The 22335-nt window shown below is 34.5% G+C and overlaps 3 pseudogenes; all 3 read left to right on the forward strand.

The window, feature by feature from the left end:
* Window positions 1–1318: 1318 nt before the first annotated feature.
* LOC149253947 (glucan endo-1,3-beta-D-glucosidase-like) lies at window positions 1319–13152 on the forward strand (annotated as a pseudogene).
* Window positions 13153–15566: 2414 nt separating this feature from the next.
* Window positions 15567–19175, forward strand: LOC149253948 (heat shock 70 kDa protein, mitochondrial-like; annotated as a pseudogene).
* A 130-nt stretch (window positions 19176–19305) lies between these two features.
* LOC149253949 (uncharacterized) lies at window positions 19306–21842 on the forward strand (annotated as a pseudogene).
* Window positions 21843–22335: the final 493 nt, after the last annotated feature.

Consider the following 22335-nt stretch of genomic DNA (forward strand, 5'->3'; position numbering starts at 1 on the left):
TTGTCAATGTACTCATAAATCTGAAAGTACTTGCCCATATCGATTAACCAAGCCTCCACTGCCTCTTCAGATTCTCCCTCAAAGAGTGAGGGCTTGATATTTTTAAATTCTCCTTGTAATTCTGACTTTGTCTTTTGGTTTTACGTTGGTCGGAGACATTGTCTGAACGTCCTTCTTCATCTTCCCTATGTTTTTCAGCTGACTCAACATTTTCTTCTCCATTCTGAGTTGTCGAGGTCTTTTCCCAGTCTTCCGCACTGGGGTCTGGGTGGCGTTGATTCTATCGATTGGAAAGACTTCTTAGAATTCTCTCCTGTTCTAAACACAACCATTCATTATCTGTTCTTAAATTTGTCATTTCCGCAGGCAGCCGTTGTACAGTTTCGAGTAACATTGCATTAGCTTGTCGGGATTCCTCACCTAGTTATATCCAAATATCAGATTAGCTTTCACATATGTTGTTCCGGGTGATTCAGGTGGTCCGGAGCTCCTCTGCATTCTAAACTTTCTTTTCTTTTCACTGTTTATACATACATTTACATAGTTAATTATTATATATATTTTTATATACTCAACACATTTATTTCAGGTATAATTGTACATATATCCTAGAGAGTCTCAGTGTACGAACCTAAGCTCTGATACCATTTGTAACAGTCACTTTTAACAAAATTAATAATAACAATATATATATATATATATATATATATATATATATATATATATATATATATAATTTCATTTACCCAGAAACTTGGTTACCGATGCATATTTATATTTCTGCATTTAATTTCTGATATGATTTATGGCTGTCGTAGAATCGGTCAGCTCACCCTCCAATTGTATGTGCTTAATACATGTACATATTACCATGTTGCCACGGAGGTTAGTGTTAGTGGATCACATGGCCACATCGGTACCTTGGCATTTACTACCTTTCTCTGGCTCAGTTGGTCCTTGTACGTTGGGATACATGGCGTGATCTCGACCGATGATGCTATATTCGATCACTACCTAGTTCAGCATTAAAGTGCCATATGCCCACCTCACCTCTGTCGATTCTTATCTGGCGATCCAACGGTGGTGGTTGTTTAGGATTTTATCACCTAACCACTTCCTCACACCCAGCATCCTGTGGATTCAGTGTTACCTTTGGTTTGCGGCTTCTTGTTGCTCTGTAATGGCGAAATGATTTGCTGAGGGTTACAGTGGGGCAGTCCCTCCTTTTGTGGCTTGCACTGGTTATGATGGTTGGTCCGGAGAAGGAGAGTGTTGTTTAATATAGAATATCAATAGTTCTTTTAATTTTTTGGAAGACATGGCTCTTACCAAGGCTGATAGACTGTTGCCTTTGTCTAGGTTGGGTCGAGGGTATCTCAGAGCGATGCCAATAGTTATACTCCGAGGTTCGGAAGGTAAACTTCGTTAACTTGAAGACTCATGAGTTTTTGACAATTTCTTGAGCTTAGAATGATTTATTAAGGGTTTCGGTGAATGTGCAGGTGGTCGCTTGGAGAGTACATCCTCCAGTTTCAGGTATCATTCTTCTTAAAATGAAACATGTGTTTTCACAATTTTTATCTCTGTTAGATAGCCAATTAATAATTTTATGTTTGAATGTGGTTTATGACAGGTATTCTCTTTACCCTGTTCTGCTCGTGCAAGCCTGGAACTTACCCTTCAAGATTCAAACTCTTATGGTTTCGCTAGTTGTTTCCAGGTTGGCATTCTGGTCCTCAGTAGTTTAGTTAAAGAGGGGTTTAATGTTCCACTGAGTCGAGAGCAGAGAGCTGCCTAGATTTCTTGTACTCCTTAATTAGTTAGTCGTTTAAGCGAGTTGACAGACTCTGTGTATGGTTTGAGCAATATGGGGAAAATTTACTTGTCCCTGAACATATTTCTTTTTGTTGTTGTATCTTGTTCTTATGCCAATTAAGTTATTAGCTAAAAAACTCTAAGATTTTGGTTGTAATTGACTCGAAGGCGTCATTCTGGAACTTTAATTGTTTGTTCATAGTGGATTATATGCTAATATGTAATACATTTGTAAGTTAACTGATATTTTGGGTATGCCCTTTCATATTTCGCAAAGGGTCGACTGACTCTGTTCTAATCTCAGAGTATTATTGTTATTGAATACTATTCGGTCATTGTGGATTAACTGTTTTAATAAGGGTTTGTAGAATGAGGGTTTATACAAGGGTTTATTCATAGACTGATAGATATTACATGGGTGACGGATGAGGTGGTACCTCTGCTTTCCAAACAGATCTTCATTGCATTTTCTAGTTGCATGTTGTAGTTAAATTATGGAGCAGTAACATATGTGTATAATCTCGACACGTATAATACAACTAGTCCTTGGGTGTATTCCATGAAGGTTTTGCACAATTCGTTCTGAATACTTAAGAGCGTAATCTCATTTGTTTTATACTAAGTTAAATCTTTCATACACGGAAATTACCTACAATATTCTTTACATAATTTCATCAGAGAGTTTTTATTGTTCCTTATAGTGAGAATGAAATTAAATATACTCCATCTACTGTTTTAATGTATCTTTTTCTGAAGAACTTCCTTGCTTATCCGTACTACATACAGAGAATTTCTTTATACTAAAGACAGTAAGATGTCCTACTTAATCAATTAAATTATTACCATATAGCATAGTACCAATTCTTAAATTAAGCATTTCATGGTACTTATCTGTTTTAATAACAGCAACAGCTAGCCAACAATCCTCGTTGAAAAGTCTCTCCTCCCTGCCACGAGTTCTGGAAATTACGTCCAGACTCTCCCCCCAACACTTTCTTTTAGTATCACAGTTAATTATTTCCAGTTACAGTCAAGTACCTTGGGTTCCTGGACTACAATCCTACCCCCAAGTCCTGTACTCTTTTCTGACTGTCTTTCTCGAGAATTCTCCCACTGGTCTGTTTCCTCCAGCTCCAGGATATCTCCTCGATTCTTTTGCTCCCTTCTAAATCTCCCTTCAGGGAAGATTGGGTAACTGTCTTTGTAACTGTTTCTTTTAATTCTTGTAAAAAGTTTCTATTTTTTGTTAAAGTATCATTACCAAATATTTAGGTAACCATAATTTATTTTTCTTGGCCTTCCAACCTCAACCACTTATTGTTACACAACATAATGTAATAAAACTTAAAGTAACAGATAATAAAATTAACTTATTAACCTTAGTAATTTCATGCACTTTGGGGTGTTACACAATTCCAATGGAATATCTACATCAATTTGTGGATCATATGAATATTGTTTGTGCAAAGGCTCAAACAAAAAGGTTGAGTTTGTAGCTTTATAGACCTTTCTTCATTTTGCAAGTAAGTAGGGAGTATCCAGATTAGAGGTCACTGATGACTCTAAATTGGTGATAGATTGAACATGCAAAAATGTTGTGGTAGATAATGTATGTCTTTCCCCTGCTTTAGGAAATTCAAAATATTCTTCTATAGTTTTCAATGGTACTCTTTCAAGCATAACAAAAAATATTGAATCAAAAGGTAGATGAATTATTAGATGCAGTTTTGGAATTATAGCCCATACTTTTTTGTTTCTATGAGTATTGGGATAGCTAAGAACTCATCATTTTTTGTATCTCTTTCATGTGAAAATGTTTCAGAGATGTTTCTTCAAACAAGTGGTTAAGCATCAACTTTTGTTATCATTAAGGAAATGCTTTTTGTTTTGTTAATAAAAATGGTGAATTTAATGTCATAATTATAGTGGTTATTTGGACTTTTAGGAAGGGACTCTTTAGATACTAAAATTTGATGAGTCATTCAGATAGTAACATGTATATTATCCATATATATATATATATATATATATATATATATATATATATATATATAGATATATATATATATATATATATATATATATTCTTCGTATTCAACATTCAAGATGAGAAAGATTAATTTCTACATTATCATCTTCCCAAACTAAATTTTTCCATCACTCTAAATCTTCAATATTAAACACTAATATTGATATATGGAATTCTTATATTTGATGTAACATCCTTCGCTTATTGTTATATTTATTCCTAATGACTCCAAAAATGTTACCTCTACTGCAAATGTTGTTTCTATAATAAAATAATTTGCAAGCAGGATTACTGAGTCTGATTTTTATTATTTGATGATCTCTGTGATTTGGTTGAATCTTTCATTATTCCATTTTTACAAACAAATTTCATTGGTAATTTGGTATTTGGATGAATTAGTCATTGTTATAGGCTTGTAAACAATCTCATTAGCATAGTGTTATCATTCTCAATGACCTCTGATGAAATAAGTAAACAAGAAATGGAAGGTTGGGAGTAGAGCATGCTTGCAAAAGTGGGGAACTCGATGCTTTCGTGACATTATGACAAGGAGGGCATTATGGCGGGAAAGATAATATGGATTTGTTATGAGGGGTGGGTTGGGTATATGCAATTTTGAACCCTAGACCAACTAAGGATGTAATTTTGCTTCCAAACTAGTTATCTTGTTAATAACACATAAAGAGGGGGTACCCTCACAACCCGTTGACAAGTTAAAAGTTTGATGAGTTTGTTGAGATTAGAATGGTAATTTTTAAAGTCTCAAATTGTTTTAAGTGATAAGACATGATAACGACATTGTGAAAATTGATCCATTTCATCTTTATATAATATTTATTCTATATATGGACAATGAAATACAAGGGAAATTTAAGTTTCTATATATCTTCTAAAGAATGTAGCGGGAGGTTAAATTTAAGAAGAAAGTTACACTAACATAAATGTCCCAAAATAATGAAAATCTTTGTAGGCACAAGTTACATATTAGAGGAGTTCAATTTCTTCAGGGTTTTTTAAAATGACATGAAATAAATTTTGAAGACAAAAATTATGAGGTATCTATCAGCTAAAAATATCATCAACACTAGGAAGAAATGAATTTTATCAGTAATTTACTGTAAATATGAGAAAAAATCAGTTCACAGATAGAATTGTTGTATCAATGAATTTTGTGAAAGTAATCGTGAAAAACTCTGTGATCAAGACAACTCGCTCGGGCATTCCTATTAAGAAATATTATCATCTCTGTGAAAAGGTTGTTGGATGAATATGTCATTTATATACAATAGTGCTCTGCAAAAGGATTGAAATATAAGTTAAGATGGCTCTCTTGACAAATGGTTCATCATCTTTGAATTTTTTTATTAACATTTTTGTTAAAATGTAATTATGTCAATATTATTAATCATGGGGAGTGTTTGGTATGGATCAATAAAACAACACTCGATGAATTTTTTAATGAAACCAATAACTCAGGAGTTTATACTGTAACAACACAACGAAGTGGTTAATGATCCTTTCCATATATAATAGTCAAGCTCAACATTTTATAGTATGGATCGTTTCTTATGTTGCATTCCATTGTTGCCATAATTTAGGATCTACTCATAATACATTGATATTTATGTTGTTTAAAACTAAGGAATGTGACAATAAAAAGTCCCCAAGTCTTGAACATGATGAGGAAGGTATTTAAAGACAAAAGGAATGTCTTACGTGAAGCAAATTGTATGGTGGCTATATATGTACTAGCCACCACATGCATGGGTAATCTGAAGTATTAGTTTTTAACATGCATGCTTTGTGTAAGGTTTGCTAGGATAGAAGGTTTCTCTCAAGGATAAAGGTTGTTGCATGTCGAGTAATGATTACCATGTTTCTTTACTAGGCATCTACGTTAAGAATGGATGCCATATGAAGCTTGCACCTAGATGCTTGCATGTGATTCTTTATGGATTGAGTAGGTGTGGGTGCAATAGGGTTGATCTATCCTAGTGTGAAATTTGCAATGTGCATGTGAAATCATTTTTCTAATATGCATATGTCTTGAAGTGTAAGGGAGCAATGTAGGGTAGTTATACACCTAGGAGTAAGGGTAAAGGGAAATTCCTGGGTTTGCTCTGGCAGAGGAATGTTTATAGATTCATTGAATTTTGATTGCCTTTTTACTTGTATAGTGGAGAAGGCCTTGTAGAAATATGATGTAGAATTGCAAATGCTCAAGAAGTTTTATCTAAAATCAAGAGACCCAATCCTACTCTACTAATTTTTGGAATTCAATTCACAATTTAGAATAACAATCACACACATGCACAATATTTTTCCCAAGGAAAACAACTTCTAAAAACCACTTATGCCTACTTGCATTAATCAGATGAATAGAGATGTATTACAAGTGAATAATCTCTCTCTGCTAAATGAGAAGCTCTGACCCAAACTTAGTCAAATTATGCCTCAGCTTCAACCCCTATGTCCTTGTGCAATTCATGAGGAATTAGGCCCCTATTATTTAGGAGTTTTCCTCCAATTGAGTGCATAATTCCCAAGGTTGATAATTTGGTTGCATGCAACACTTATACACTCAAGACTAGTCTACAATTGATGTTACACTGCCTTGGAATCTCGTCCAGAGCTCCGGAACTCGAATTCTCTGCATGCACTAGCTATTTTGGGCTGAGTGACACTGTTGTCTAACTGCACAACTGACCTTCCACTAGTTCTATCAACTTTGAGAACTAGTTTAACTGAAAACAACTTGAAATAACTGACCATATCTTCATTAATATAACAATTTTTCATTTCTTTGTAAGTAAATAGAAATAAATAAAAAAAAAAAAAACACTTCCTTGTAAGTAAATAGAAATGCAAGAATCAGAACACCAATATATCCTCTGCTTATCCTTTTTCACATTAGAAATTCGAATCGATTAACCACTCATGTGAATACACTCACAGGTACCGTTAATCCAAATAATGACTTCAAAGTAAGTGGGTTTGCTTTTGTCTTTGTTTTCAATGCTTAAAAATAAGAAGCTCTAAGTTCCTGTCCTCTTCTCTTAATTTCATCAATTGTTTCATTACTTGATAATTATAAATAGTTTTCATTTACAGTGACTCATTTTTGGAGTGGTTATCACGTAACCCTACTCAAGTCCCTATCAAAATGCAGACGAGAAGAAGAGAAAGGATTCATTGAAGGATGGTATGAATTCAATTCAACTTCCCACTTATTTATATGCTTGGTTTGTTGAACTCACGTTCAATGATTTTTGTAATATTGATTCGTTTTCTTATTTAATGGATTTGCAGCCTTACTGCTTTGTGGTGTTGTAGGTTGTGCGAGAAATGTTGTTGATGGCGAGGATTAGGTTTCCCCTGGCCTAAAATGAATGGGATTCTATGGATGTGCAATATTTAATAAATTAATCATATTCTATGGTTATTGTAATATGTGATTTTACTTGGTATTGGAGAGAGATATGTGTTTTCATATTCATTATAATTTTTTTAGGAGTTTACCATTGAAAACGTTTGATGTATGTAACTTGGTTTTAAAGTAGCTAATGTATGAATTTTGTATGGTTTCTTCTATTTGATTCTCAATATTAGTTTGTCTGGTTAATTTACTTTACCGATCATCATTTGTTATGTGTCTTATACGTTACACGTATTTTGGGCAAAATCTTCTATGAGTTCACAGGTAACTCTGATATTTTACTTTTGATTTTCGTTGACCTGAAATATAAGTCTAAGCTTAAATCTTGATGGTTAGGTGTCTCCATGCACTATTTAATTTTACTCTCATTTAAGTTTTCAAGATTAAAATATTGTTTGACAATTAATTCTCAGTGTTATGTAGGTTCATGTTCATGTATACACGGCTTATAAAAAATTTATGCTCTCTGAACCTTCTAGTGTTTAGGGGCTTAGCTTCTTCTTGATCTTTTTTATATTGAGAATTTATTTGCACTTTGAATTATTTCTACTACTTAATGTTTCTTAAAAACAAAAGTTAATTTCATTTGGATGAATGAGATTTGAACTTGGACATTGGACCTTTATCTGAATTAGTTAATTTCATTTGGATGAATGAGATTTGAACTTGGACTTTTCTCTGAATTACTTAATTTCATTTGGATGAATGAGAATTGAACTTGGACCTTTCTCTCATAATTATTAACGTAATTTTTTATTATTAAATGGTGTTGTTATTGAAGCAACAATTGTATTCAGTGGATTATATTTCATTGAAATTTACTTATTTATTTTTCAAAAAAATCTATTTTGGAAGTGTTTGAATTATTTTTTTATAGTCAAAATGAATTCAACACCATAAAAAATTCCTAAAAAATCTAAAATTCTGAAACTTAACAATTGTAACCTAAATTTCCAAAAATTTCCGCTAGTTTTATCAAAATTATACTCACATTTCCACTATTTTCTAATAAAAATGTCACCTTCTCATTAAACTATTTGTAAGTCCTATTTTTATTTCCAAAAAAAATTTAAACTACCTGTCATTAAACCATTTGTAAGTCATATTTTTGTTTCCAAAGAAAATTTAGTGCGTTAACTTCTCAGCGACACGACAGAAACTGACGTTACACTTTTTGGTGTTAAGAACTCATCGTATGTTCTTTACATCAAAGTTTTTCTTTCCTATTTTGAGGTCAAATTGCATTCAGTTTTAGTAGCCAAACTTGAGGTATGTAAGCCGTTAAAAGTTACTTGTCTTCAGATACCATATAGCCCTAACATAATTAAATGGTATATTAGCTAATATTTTTTTAATCAATAGTTTAGTTGCAACGGTTTATGGATATTTTAATTGCATTGTGATATCTAATCACTTTATATTTACAAATAAGATTACGGAGTGAGACAAACATTGTATGCTTTTATAGATATATAGATTAAAGCTGTGTAGGATTGATAACAAAAAAATATTTTTATTTTATTTTTTCATGAATACTATTTTTTGTAAAGTATATATTTTTATGTATATAAATTTTCTTTAGTTGAAATTTATTTATAAATTTTCTAACATTCTATGTGAGACACATAAACTTTATTTAACTTTTATTATGTGTGTGTTTCTCTAACTAATTTGTTTCTCTAACTTTGCAGTTCAAACAACAATTATATAAAATATAAAATTGTTGTTGTTAGTAAGAAGAAAATGCCACTATTATATGAAATGATTATATTTTTATGATTTGTTAATAACACAATATCATCCATGTAAATTAACGATAGCAAAACATAAATTCTTATTTGTATGCTTTCTTTATTCTTTATGATTCAAGTTTCTAACTAATTTATATATAAGTCAAATAGAGGGTACATTCTTATTTAATTTCTATTTTAATTGGTCCTTCTAATTTTATCATTTATTGAGATCCTCAAGTTTACAATGAATTTTTCATATAAATAGAAATGAACTCTTTGCCACTCTACTTGAACTCCTACTTTCTCCATCATTTTTCAAAGCATTAATAAATATTGTTTTTTTAAATATTTTCAAAACATATTTAAAACATCAACTACAAGTTATGAGATGGTAATGGTTGAATAAGTAGGCCAAAAGAAACCCAAAAAAAAAAATTCTCCATCATTTTGCAAAGTTATTAAACATATTATGATAACTTTTAGAAAAACTGATGAAGCATTAATAAATATTGTTTCTTTAAATATTTTCAAAACATAAGTAAAACATCGATTACAAGTTATGAAATAATCAGTGGTTGAATTATTAGGCCAAAAGAAACCCAAAATTCTAGCATCATGTTAACAACCATGCCAAATTGACCAACACTATATGTACATTGCATCCAACAATTTGTAATTTAAATCTATAAAAATGAATAGTAATTTAAATCTATAAAAATGTAATATTCATTTAGTTGTATATACATAATGTAAATGTGATTTGAAAAAATGAATTAGAAAATTTTTCCCAGCTCTTCTGCAGTCGTCTTCGCGCACGGCATAATGATCATATTGCCATAGAAGTTTTTGGGAAGTCTTGGGTCGAATCTTGCTCGGCCGTCAGAACTGAACTTCCTGCTCAGCGGTCAGTTGGAGAGCTCTTGTTCTCGAACGCCACAGACGCGCCGACAGAGCTTCAAAGGTCGGGCACTTCGCCTTCGGCCCGAGTCGCTGAAGGAGATCGATTTGATCATATTCGTAGTGGGGGAATTTAACTGTGGGATTCGTCCGGGGTGAGAGGATTTCTCTTTCTCGCAGCTTCCCTCGCCATTTCGCCGAGAGCTTTCAAGAACTAAACGAGGCCAAGCGCGTCGCTCATGGTGTGATTGAAACGAAGGGCGAAAATGAACCCTCCGCATCTCAACCGCGTTACATAATGAACATGAATTGAGTTCATCAAAGCATGAGTGAAGGAGGGGAGAATTGGTAATAGTTTCTGAGCCCGGCACATCATGCAGCAGATCAGCCAAGTAGGGGAGGGCGGGTGCAGGTCTCTGAATTCCTCCATGGAAACATCGGCATCAGCTTCTACAAACAACACGCCTTCGCTGGTGCAGTTCACGAGGAGCTTATCGAAGGGCGCTTCTCCAAAACCTTCACCAGCGCTTCTCTGATAACTTTGGCGGTATCCTCACTTTTTTTCGACGGATTGAAGCGATAGAATTGGACGACGGGAATATGAAATCTGAAAGACAGTTGATCATCTATATTGGAAAGGTATAGCAACCCTTTCGGAGTAGGCAGGGAAGGAACGACGAGGACAGATGGCTTTCTGGTGACCTTCATATTCAGAGCAACCACGAAAACAAAGGTATCGAGAATGAATGAAAAACTATGACGCAAGCACGCAATCGAAGATCAGCAGAGCAGGATGTAGTGCGTTGCAGACTTGTTTCGAGATGGGGAAGACGACGAAGCGAGCGTTTGGTGAGATATATATAAATTGAAGCCTTTTCTCAGGTGATGTGACCAGTACAACGTGGTCTCATATGTTTATTATTTTGGAACAGGGTTTAAAATTGTAATTTAATTATTAATAATTTTATTGATACTATTGTTATTGTTTTTAATTTTATAATAGAGTTTCAAAAATTTTAATTTAAATATTAATATTTATTAAGTAGGGATTTAATTTTTATTAAAGGTTTTAGAATATTTGTAATAATATGGGGTGGATTAGACAATATCTTGGTCTTGGATTTAAAAAAAAAATTCAGAAAAAGAAGTTGGTATGGTGTAATGTATAAATATATCAAGAATGGATCATTCTAAGCCAATAAGGGTAGTAGTCTAAAGGTGCATTGAAGGTATCACGATTGTATCTTTGTTCAAGATGGATTGTCAGAGACTGCATTCATATAAAACTCTACTAGTTGTTGCTTATATTTCGATTCTTTTGATTTCAACAGGTAATAAATCAATCTAAGAACTTCATTATCCATTGAATATATATACAGACTCTGTGTTTTGAAGCATCAATGGCTACATGTTGTGTTAATGTGGGTTTTTGAAATTTGAAGGGTTCCTGCATCCATTAAGGCCAAAAATTGCGTTAATGTGGGTTATGGTGGTATGTTTTTTGGTATTTCACATTGCAGGGGAAAATGAGTCGGAGGAATCATCACAACCAAACAATGGAATTGGTGTAAACTATGGAACAAAAAGGAACAAATTTCCATCACCGAAGCAGGTAGCCAAGATGCTTGGAAACATCATTGTCAATAGAGTCAAGATCTACAACTCATATTCCTCTATACTGTAAGCATTTTCCAACACAGGCATTGCAGTTGTTGTGGGTCTTGAGAATGAGAAAGTCCATAGGATAAGTGAAAGTCCAACTACAAGCTAAGCTTGGGTGGCTTAGAGGATTTCTCCTCATTACCCTTCAACCTTAATATTTATGATAACCGTAGGGAATGAGGTCCTTACAAATAGTTATGGGTCATTAGACTCTGAACTAGTGCTTGCAATACAGAACATTCATTCTAGTTTGGTTTCTTTACGCTTGGATGATGATATTAAGGTATCTACTCCACACCATATGGCTATCCTTTCAAGTTCCTTTCCTCCTTCGGCCTCCACATTTGCTACTAGTTTGCTACCAATTATGAATCCTCCCCTCCAATTCTTGGATGATATAGGTGTTCTATTCATGTTGAATTCATATCCTTATTTTGCAAACAAAGAAAATCCCAAAGAAGTTTCAATGGACTATGTGATGTTTGGGTAGTCTTTAGGGGTTTCAGATCCAAAAGGGTTCACCTATAACAATATGCTAGATGCTCAAATTCATTCCATTTACTCTATTATGGTTGCTTTGGTTCATAATGACACTATCCCTGTAACTGTCTCTGAGACTGGTTGGCCTTCCAAAGGAGACCCAGATGATATAGGATTGAATCCTAAGAATGCTAGAAATTATAACACCAGAGTCATCAAACATGTTACTTCCAATGAAGGAACTCCAATGAGGCCTATAGAGTCATAGATACCTTTATTTTTGCACTTTTTAATGAGAACCATAAACTAGGGCCAACCACTAAGAGGAACTTTGGGCTGCTAAACCCGCATGGTTCAAAATTATATGATGTAGATTTGAGTTGTGGTTGGTGTGCATCTCCTCCTCCACCATATTTTCCTCCTGCAAGCCCACCACCTAACATGATTTATTTATTCTCAAGACCACCAAAAGGTTCAAGGGGAGGCCTTGGCAGTGTTTTTTATTGCATTGCCAAACCAAGTTCTGATCCATCTGTTCTTCAAGAGTCTTTTGATTTTTCTTGTGGGATGGGTAGTGAAAATCGTGCTTCAATTCGTCAAGGTGGACCTTACTATAATCCAAATATTGTTCATGCCCGTGCTTCTTATACAATGAATACTTACTATCAGATTCACAGTAGAAACTACTAGAATTGTGATTTCAAAGGCACTAGTATGGTCACATTTCCAGATCCAGGTAAGGATTATTCCACTCATTTTATCTTCTAGGGAATGTCTTCCTTTAATTTTTCCTTTTTTTTGGCTACTTGAAAAGTATGATGCATTATTTGTTTTTGTGCCTCATACTTAATATGATTCCATACATTAAATTTCCATATATTGGGAATTGGACATGGAAGTATTCTTCTATATTCCAATTTATGCACTATAATCACCCTCATAATGTATAGTTCAAATTTTTAAACCAAAATCGCCAAGAAGATACCAGTGTGCAGGTCACTAAAATTTTCAATATAAACTATTAAAATGAGGGCCTAACTGGTTAAATCATGTGTTGTTTTGGTTCAGGCTATGGATCTTGTCACTATCCTCAAGAATGAGCATCCAATAAAATTGGCAAGGTGCTTTCAGTAACTCAATCTCATCCATTCATCTTGGATATCAAAGATTGTAAAAGCCAATCCTTTTTCCAGAACATTGGACTGATTGTAATACTCATTATCTGAATCAGTTGCTTGTTGTGATGGTGTACTTACAAATGATTTTGGAACCCTGAGGAATTTTAGCAGGTTATCCAAAATGTGATTTAAACTTAATCATCACATGTACTAATAGAACCATTGGGAGCTTATTCGACATATTTATTTATAATACCACTTCCTAGATATGAAATTCAGACAACTTATTCTGCTTCTCTAGTGAAGCTTTATGTTTATGTTTTTCATGCGCTATACGCTAAGCACAGGCTATCGCAACCCAACGGATTAGATAATTTTGTATTGTTTTGAACGTATGGAGTAGAATGCTTATATTCAGTGAGGAATGAGAAGGAAATTTTGATGTGGTGTCAACTTTGTATATTTTAGAGGATACATGAATTGATATATATGTGATGTCTGTAATTGCAAGATATATTTATTGTACTGGCTAATGTTTGACACATTCTCCAAATGGGTAGTACTGCCTATATAGAATTGTAACCTTAATACAGATTAGGACTTCCATTTTTCTGGGAAACTAACTATTTAGTTTCACTTGTTAAACATGGCTTATAATTGAACTTCTTGTGTATTATCCATGTTTTTTATCAAATGAGTGGATTTACCCTGAAAGAGTGCTTGAATTCTTCATTGTATTTGTTTGTGGAGATTCTCTTTTATGTAAATTCCAAATGGTTAGTTAAATTTGTTATCAATTTAAACCATCCAATAAAAGTTAGTTCATACTAACATGACTTGACTAATATGAAGATATTGAATCAAAACTAGGTTTTTTTGATATGTCTTAATTGATATGAATCCAATTCAATGATGCGTGACTTGTTGTGTTGATGAAATCTATTAGGGATGTCAAATTTAATGGGCCATTGTTGAATCACTGAACAAAACATTATTTCATCAACTTTCTAACTAATGCACAATGATGTAATAATCTGCTTCATCAATGGGTGGTTGCTACAAAAATCTTGCTTTGAGTTTTCAATTTGGTTCCTTTGTTGGGGTTTTTCTCTTCAATTTAAGAAGACTATAGTGGAAATTTTTAGGGAACCTATGGGTTTTATGCCATTCCCTTACATCCACAAGAACATATGTTTTAGTTATGCTTTATGTGTTCTACATGCGATTTTGGTTATGAGGTATGCTACCCATGATATTGTAATGAAATTGGTTCATGTCATTGTTTGACTAAGATCATTGTAACATTCAACAAAGTTTTAGGGATAGATGACTAGAATTGGACACGACAAATCTTTATATGTATCTAAATTGGGTCATAGTAAAGCATTAATTATATGTTATTATGGAGTTGCTAACTTCCACTTTTTGTTTCGTCTTTATTCCTCATGGATGCAGTAGGTACATCCCAAAAATGTTCTAACTACCTGTAAGCTACTGGTAGGGCAACAATGGATTTGTTTTTTTAACTTTACAAAGTGTTCAAACTATATTTGATCGTATATAATGATTGATACTAAGATGGAGTATGGAATGTGATATTTGCATGTATCATGTGAATGTTAAGCTACTATCTATTTTGGTACTGGTATAAGACATCAGGATTTTGTTTTGTATCGGATGGGCATTTGTACATATCATGTGAATGATTGTAGCATATTATCAATATTAAGGCAGAGTAATAATCATGATTGAATTATATTTTCCCTGTTGGGCAAAGGCATTTGTACTATTTAGCAAGATACATGCTAATCTTGATAGCTTATTCTATAGCATCACATATATACAAATGTTGGGATTTATTTACTGAATAATCTTTTGAATAGGAATTTTGATGTACGTAGCAGCCATGAACATTGAAAAGTCTAAGTATGGTTGTGGGTGGCCTGTGATCAGAAAGTGAGGTAGCGAAACATTCATATGGAAAAGCATAAGTACAATAGTATGGATCAACACGGACATCATATAGTGCAGCATATAGTTTCAAGGCAAAGGCAATAAGTGCACAATAGTCAAATAACTAGATAACTATTTTATGAAAAGGATTGTTCATCACATAGAAGAAATGTGTGCTCTATTTTTTCCATTTGTTTTCACCGTATCTCTTCAATTTTGCATTGTGCATTAGTCTACATTTATCTCTACACCTAGTTTTTCTTGACTTGGGAAAAAAAATTGTCGAGGGTTACCTTGGAAATATTTTCTAGAATGCAGTCATTACTATGCCTCTCTATTTTAGTGATGCTTAGTGCTAAGCAACGAAATATGTCGGTAAAAATACAAGATTGGATGTAAAAAGAATTAGCAATAAGCCTACTCTAACAACCCTTTCTTATGGCATGAATGAGAAGGAGGGCCTAGTTGTTGTGTTTAATCTTAGTGGGGGTACTTTCGATGTAACAATGCTTGAAATATCCAATGGTGTATTCGAGGCATGTTCCTTCCCTTGAGATGCTAGGTTATTTTACATTGATTATTTATTTCTTCTCCTTCTCTGCTTTTTCACACAAATTATTGTAACCTTGTTAGCTTTTTTTTGCAAGTCAAGGCCACAAATGGTGATAATTTTTTGGCGAGTGAGGATTTTGATAATGCTCTCCTTGATTATTTAGTTGTTGAGATCAAAAAGACAAAAAATTACTTATTCTAGGATAAGATAGGCTTACAAAGGCTTCAAGAGGCTGCATAGAAACCTAAGGTGGAGTTGTCATATTCTTCTTAGATAGATTAATCTACCATTTATCATGGAAGATGCATCTAGTATAGAGCATTTGAATGTTACATTAACTCGTTTGAAGTTTGAAATCTTAGCAAATCACTTAATCGAGAGAACAAGAATCCCTTCCAAGAGTTGTAAAAAAAAAGCAGGGATTACGACATTGGAATTGGATGAAGTTATTCTTATGGGAGGAATGTACCGGGTGCCAAGGGTTCAAGAGATTATTGTTCAGATTTTTGGAAATACGCCAAGTAAATGTGTTTGTTAGGCCCTTATACTACTAGTGTAACCCCTTATTATTATTAGTACAACCCCCTTATTATATTGATGTACCCATGTAGTGCCCATATTGTTACTATTGTGCCCCATAGAAGCCCACTATTGTTATTATTGTGCCCTTAAATTATTATTGTTATGTCGGCTCTAATTATGTTATGACCCCTTAGACTCCTATATATAGAAAGGAGGTCTTTTCATTTGTATCATCCAAGAATTTTTCATTTATGTAATGTAAAGGAGGTGGCCCCCTCGAAGAGGCTGAATTCTAAGGCATTGATCTATCTTTTCTATCTTTTCTTGAGCTGGTTTCATAACATTTGGTATCAGAGCTTTGGATTCTAGGGTTTCGCTGCTCCAAACAAGTCATCGTGGAATTTTCGCTATAACGTTTTTTCTGTGACGTTTCAGAAGTCGCAAAAAAAACCCATTTGAGAAGAAGTTGCGCTGAACGTTGGGTCCGAATTTAAAAGCTTTTTGCGCGATAAGTTCGGAGATATGATATGAGGAAGTTGGTCTTTTTGCAGACTCCTGAATTACATTCAAAACAGGTGACCTGGGGAAAATTGTCGTAACTTTCTCTCTGAGGATCAGATTAAAATTTCGTAAGAAGGTACAGAAAGAGGACGGATTGTAGTTTCGTGTATGCATTTTCAAGATCCATAGGTCGAAAAAATTGACACGTGGCACTTCATACAAGTTCGATCTTCTGGAAAGGCCTATAATCAGGTCATCTTGGGAGATTGTGCATAACTTTTTTTTGGGGAATCCAATTTGGATCAGACTGGTGGAATTGGAAAGAGGACATAGAGGGCTACTACAGGTAGAAATTTCAAAACTTAAATATCTGCAAGTACAGAGTTACAGTCATTTCAAGTTCGAGGTCCTAAAATCAAGATGAGGAAGTTTGATGGCAAGGATCCGGTAAATTGGATACTTCCGATGGAGCAATATTTTGATCTACATGGTGTACCACTGTTACAAAAGGTATGTATTGCATCTTCATATTTAGAACCGAATCAATTTTTATGGTATAAAGGGCTTTGTTCTCGTAAAAAACTTGTTACGTGGTCAATTCTCACGGAGGAAATGCTAGCACATTATGAGGATACAAAGAGCAACACCTTCTTTAGAGCAACACCACAATAATTGGAAAGAGTAAAAGGGCTTTGTGACATATTTGAAAGTAAAATTATGGCAACAAGGAAGTCTACCCCTCACAACTATAAATATGGATGTGTTGTTCCTCCTAGCCTTCCACAGCCTACAAGGGTTACACCACAACAATTGGAAGAAAAAAAAGAAAAAGGGCTTTGTTACAATTGTGATAGCAAATGCACTAAAGGTCATAAGTGTGCTGAGAAGAAATTATTTTACATAGAGTATGAAGAGGAGGAAGAAAAGGATCAAGAAACATCAAAAGAAGAGGATATATGCCAGGACCCGACCCCAGAGAAAGAAGAAATGAATCAGAACATATCTTGTAGACTATTGGCAAGAATGACCACTCCTCAAACTCTCAAGATAGAAGGAAATATCAAGAGGAAAAAGGTGCAAGAAGTGAAAGATCACATCAAGAAAGAAGAAATGAATCCAACCATATCTTGTAATTCACTGGTCGGAATTACCACTCCTCAAACTAGCGAGACAGAAGGACATATCAAGAAGAAAAATGTTCAAGAAGTGAAAGATCACATCAAGCGTCAAGAAATGAATCCGACCATATCTTGTAAAGGATTGGAAGAAATTACCACTCCTCAAAATCTAAAGATAGAAGGACATATCAAGAAGAAAAAGGTTCAAGCAGTGAAAGATCACATCGAGCATCAACAACAAGTTCTCCAACTTTTAAAAGATAGCACCACTTCTGTGCAAAATCAAATGAAACAATAGGTAGATAAACATCATAGTGAAAAATGTTTTGATGTAGGCGATTGGGTATTTTTACTGCTACATCTAAAGAAAGCTATTTATGAGAAGGAAACGTTGGAAATACTACATGCACTTAAAAAATGGCGACCTTACCGAATGGGAAGACTCTTCAAGGATGAGGATGTGGAAGCATTGTTTTGTGTTATTTCTATTATCCAACCAGATTGGATAAACGAAGCAAGGGATGAATGGAAGACGGACAAAGAAGTATGGCCACTTATTCAAAACTTTCAAAAGATCCCAATTCAAACAATATTGCCAGATATTGAAAAGGATGGAAAAATCATATTGGAACCTGGAGCAGTCACAGAAATAAGAACCCGACAGCTACGAAATCGATCAATTTCAGAGTATCTCATCAAGTGGAAGAACTTACCTACTGAAGGTTCCACGTGGGAGGACAATAATTTTATACAGAAGCATAAAGAACTACTCAAGCATTGAGGACAATGCTTTTTGAAGGAGAGGGGCATGTTAGGCCCTTATACTACTAGTGTAACCCCTTATTATTATTAGTACAACCCCCTTATTATATTGATGTACCCATGTAGTGCCCATATTGTTACTATTGTGCCCCATAGAAGCCCACTATTGTTATTATTGTGCCCTTAAATTATTATTGTTATGTCGGCTCTAATTATGTTATGACCCCTTAGACTCCTATATATAGAAAGGAGGTCTTTTCATTTTTATCATACAAGGATTTTTTATTTATGTAATGTAAAGGAGGTGGCCCCCTCGAAGAGGTTGAATTCTAAGGCGTTGATCTATCTTTTCCATCTTTTCTTGAGCTGGTTTCATAACAGTGTTAATCCAGATGAGGCTATAACAATGGGTGCTACCATCCAAAGTGGAATTTTGCAGGCTAATGTAAGGGAACTTCTTATACTGGATGTGACTCCACTTTCTCTTAGATTAGAAACACGACGGGGTTTTCGCAAGGTTAATAAGCAGAAATATAACAATCCCAATGAATAAGAGTCATATATTATCAACTGATGCAGATGGTCAAACTCAGTAGATAGACCATGATGTTACAATAATTAAACCCATTCAAGGAGGAGAGTCTTCATCCTTGGGCGGAGACCCCAAACCTTTAGTTGTGGGCTTAGTATCAGCTATCCATAATTTTCATGTGTGGGTTCATCATAATGGACAGAGCAATAGTAGGAAATTTGTCGAAGTGAGAGACCACTTTAGGGTTCTTGTTGTGGGTCAATGCCTTTGCTTCTCTTGACACTCTCTTACAACTTGACTTCCTTATGTTAATGTTGTTGCTTGAAGGTTGAGAGTGTGTAGTGTGCTAAAGAATATCCTTGAGGTGAAACTTTGTTTATTGTGCATTATCTAGTAGTCCATTAACTAATGTAAGTGGATTATTTCCATCCTCCCCTCCACATTTTTGCTTGGATATGCAAACTCAAATGTGCACAAATGAGAGACCCTTCTTGTTAAGTACATCAACAATATGCTAAAATCACTTGATACACATATGTTTGTTGTGTTCCAAAGATATAAGATACCAATTCTAATCTAATGTTGTGTTGTGTGAAAATATATGGCCGAGGGGAGAGAATCTCCCAATACGGAAATATTTTAGGGAATATTAGATGAGAGCATGGAGGGGCTAACCTTAAAATGAGCATATTTTCAAAACTAAAATAAGTGCTTCAAGGTTTCATTCTTGCAACGTAGTGGGCATTTAAGGTGTAGAATTAGTAGGTGTTCAAGCTCATGTTATTCTTCTCGAATTTATTCCTTACGGTGTTTCATTTGTAACATCTGGTGTAATTGTTAGTAATAATATATTTGATTTTAATGTCACATCCAGAGACCAAATTGGTGTATGAGAGTCCCTTGTTTGTGGGACAAGGGATGAACCTCCCTTAACTGCTAAAGTCTTTGAAGGCATACATACTCTCCCCCCCTCTGGTTGTGACCTCTTACTAGGAAACACATGCTCTTAACATTAGGCCACTCAATTTGTATAATAATGAAGCTATAATTTAATTAGTTTTATGATTTTTTAATTTTAGCAATGTGAGATGTGTCATGTAATAAGTCTTTTGTTACCTATTATAGATTAATGTCTATGGGAATCTACAACCGCTTAATTTATATGGTTGTGTTAGGTGGAAGGACTTAACCTCCAAGGAATATTCTAGAATATTAATAACAATATACACAAATCAAATCTTGAGATTTATCTCCAAAATAATTATGTGTTATTTTTTTCCCTTTTGATTAAATTGATTAATTAAAAAATGACATATAAACAAGTGAGTTATGGGTTTTTTTTGTGCATTATTATAAATAAGCCATGGTATTAGCCCATGACATTGTAACAAATCCTATTTAAAATTTAAGAATCTCCATTGCAAACATCAACAACGGAGGAGGTAACTCTAGATATTGCTCTAGAGCAAAAATCATCTTCCACTAGTCTCTATTCTTTTTGTTAGTTGTATATTTTTCTATCTTGTTATTTTCTATTGATGAAATGTGTTTGGATTATAGACTATAAATTGTTATTAAGCGGTAAGGCGTTCCTCTTTGGAACGAACTCACCTAACTGCCACTGTGTACAGTTTTGCAACGTTCGATGAAATGTTAGACGATTAAAACAATATTGGGCGTTAGATCACCACCGACTTCAACAGGCGATTCAGCTGTGCTTGCAACCAGCTCCTCTGGCTTTTTAATTTCTTCGAGGTTTCTACTGTTTCTTTAACTGAAGGGGCTTTTTAATTTCTTCGAGGTTTCACTCAGTAGAGAATTCAATCTCTGCTCAACACATTAAAATTCAATGAGAGAGCGACTGGGCTTCGACATTGATCTCGCACCCTTTAGCCTGATGAGTACGAAGGCTAAAGAATTGGGTCTTCGAAAACTCAGTAGAGAATTCAATCTCTGCTCAACAAATTCAAATTCAATGAGAGAGCGACTGGACTTCGACATCGATCTCGCACCCTTTAGCCTGATGAGTACGAAGGCTAAAGAATCGGATGGAGAGAATGTGCAAGTCACCAGCAGAAATACGAGTTAACTTGTAGATTCATATGTACAAACCCTTTGTAAGAACTCTCCATTAGTGTCGAGGAAAAAAGATTATAAATATTGGACTCTAGAAGATTGCCCACATGGAGTGCCATTAATCTGAAGTGCAAGAGGATGCAGAGTTGCCCATGTGTCCGAGACTGAGCATATTAGTTGAGGCTCTGGTATTGGATGAAAAGGAGGAAAAATGTGAAGCAGCAGAAGTTCAGATTTCAAGAACAGCACAGATATGTATGATCAAAGTATGTTGGAAGCAAATCCTGCCAATCAACTACTCAACCATGTTAGGTTTCTGCATGAGGTAATTTCACCGGTTCTCTGCTTTAGAAATGAAATTGTAATTTTATGATTTCCGCATATTGATTCTCCAGTGGATTTTGGGATATCGAGTTTGATTTAATTATGGGGTTTCATATATTATATGGACTAGGTGCAACATGATATTGTGGAAACAGAGGAATACTACCGAAGGGCAATGTTGCCAAGCCCGGAAGATGCAGAGATATTGTCACTCTAAGCCAAGTTCACATGGAAAATACATAACGTTGCAGCGCGGGCTGAATCTTGCTTTGCTCGAGTAGTGAACGCTGTCCCCGATGAGTGGTGGATGTTTCAGATCTCTTTCGTTTAGCTGTAGCACGATAATGAACAATGTTCCATAGCCACATCGGGTAAACCTCATGCTCAGAGGAGTTTTAATTTTGTTTTTTTCATGTTAGTAACGATCTTACTGAATTTATAGTATAGATTTAAATCATTGTGATCCAGTGTGAATTCCAATTTGTTTTGGAATTTATTTCCAATTTAGCGAAAGAACCCAACTAAATAAAATTGGTTAATATATTTACGATGTAAGTCGTTCCTCTTTGAAACGAACTCACCTAACTGCCACCATGTACAGTTTTGCAACGTTTGATGAAATGTTAGACAATTAAAACAATATTGGGCGTTAGATCACCACCGACTCCTCCTACTTAATCATAAACCGACTCGGTATTCCTTTACTTTCCAACTTCTTCTTCAACCGTCTGAGTTCTTTTTCTTCACCAATAAATTCAACCAAACCAGCTCCTTCGTTAGATCACCACCGACTTCAACAGGCGATTCAGCCGTGCTTGCAACCA

This window comes from Pinus tabuliformis, chromosome 7 (genome assembly GCF_031772625.1).
Source record: "Pinus tabuliformis cultivar Carrire ecotype Pingquan chromosome 7, CPIR1, whole genome shotgun sequence".
NCBI lineage: Eukaryota > Viridiplantae > Streptophyta > Pinopsida > Pinales > Pinaceae > Pinus > Pinus tabuliformis.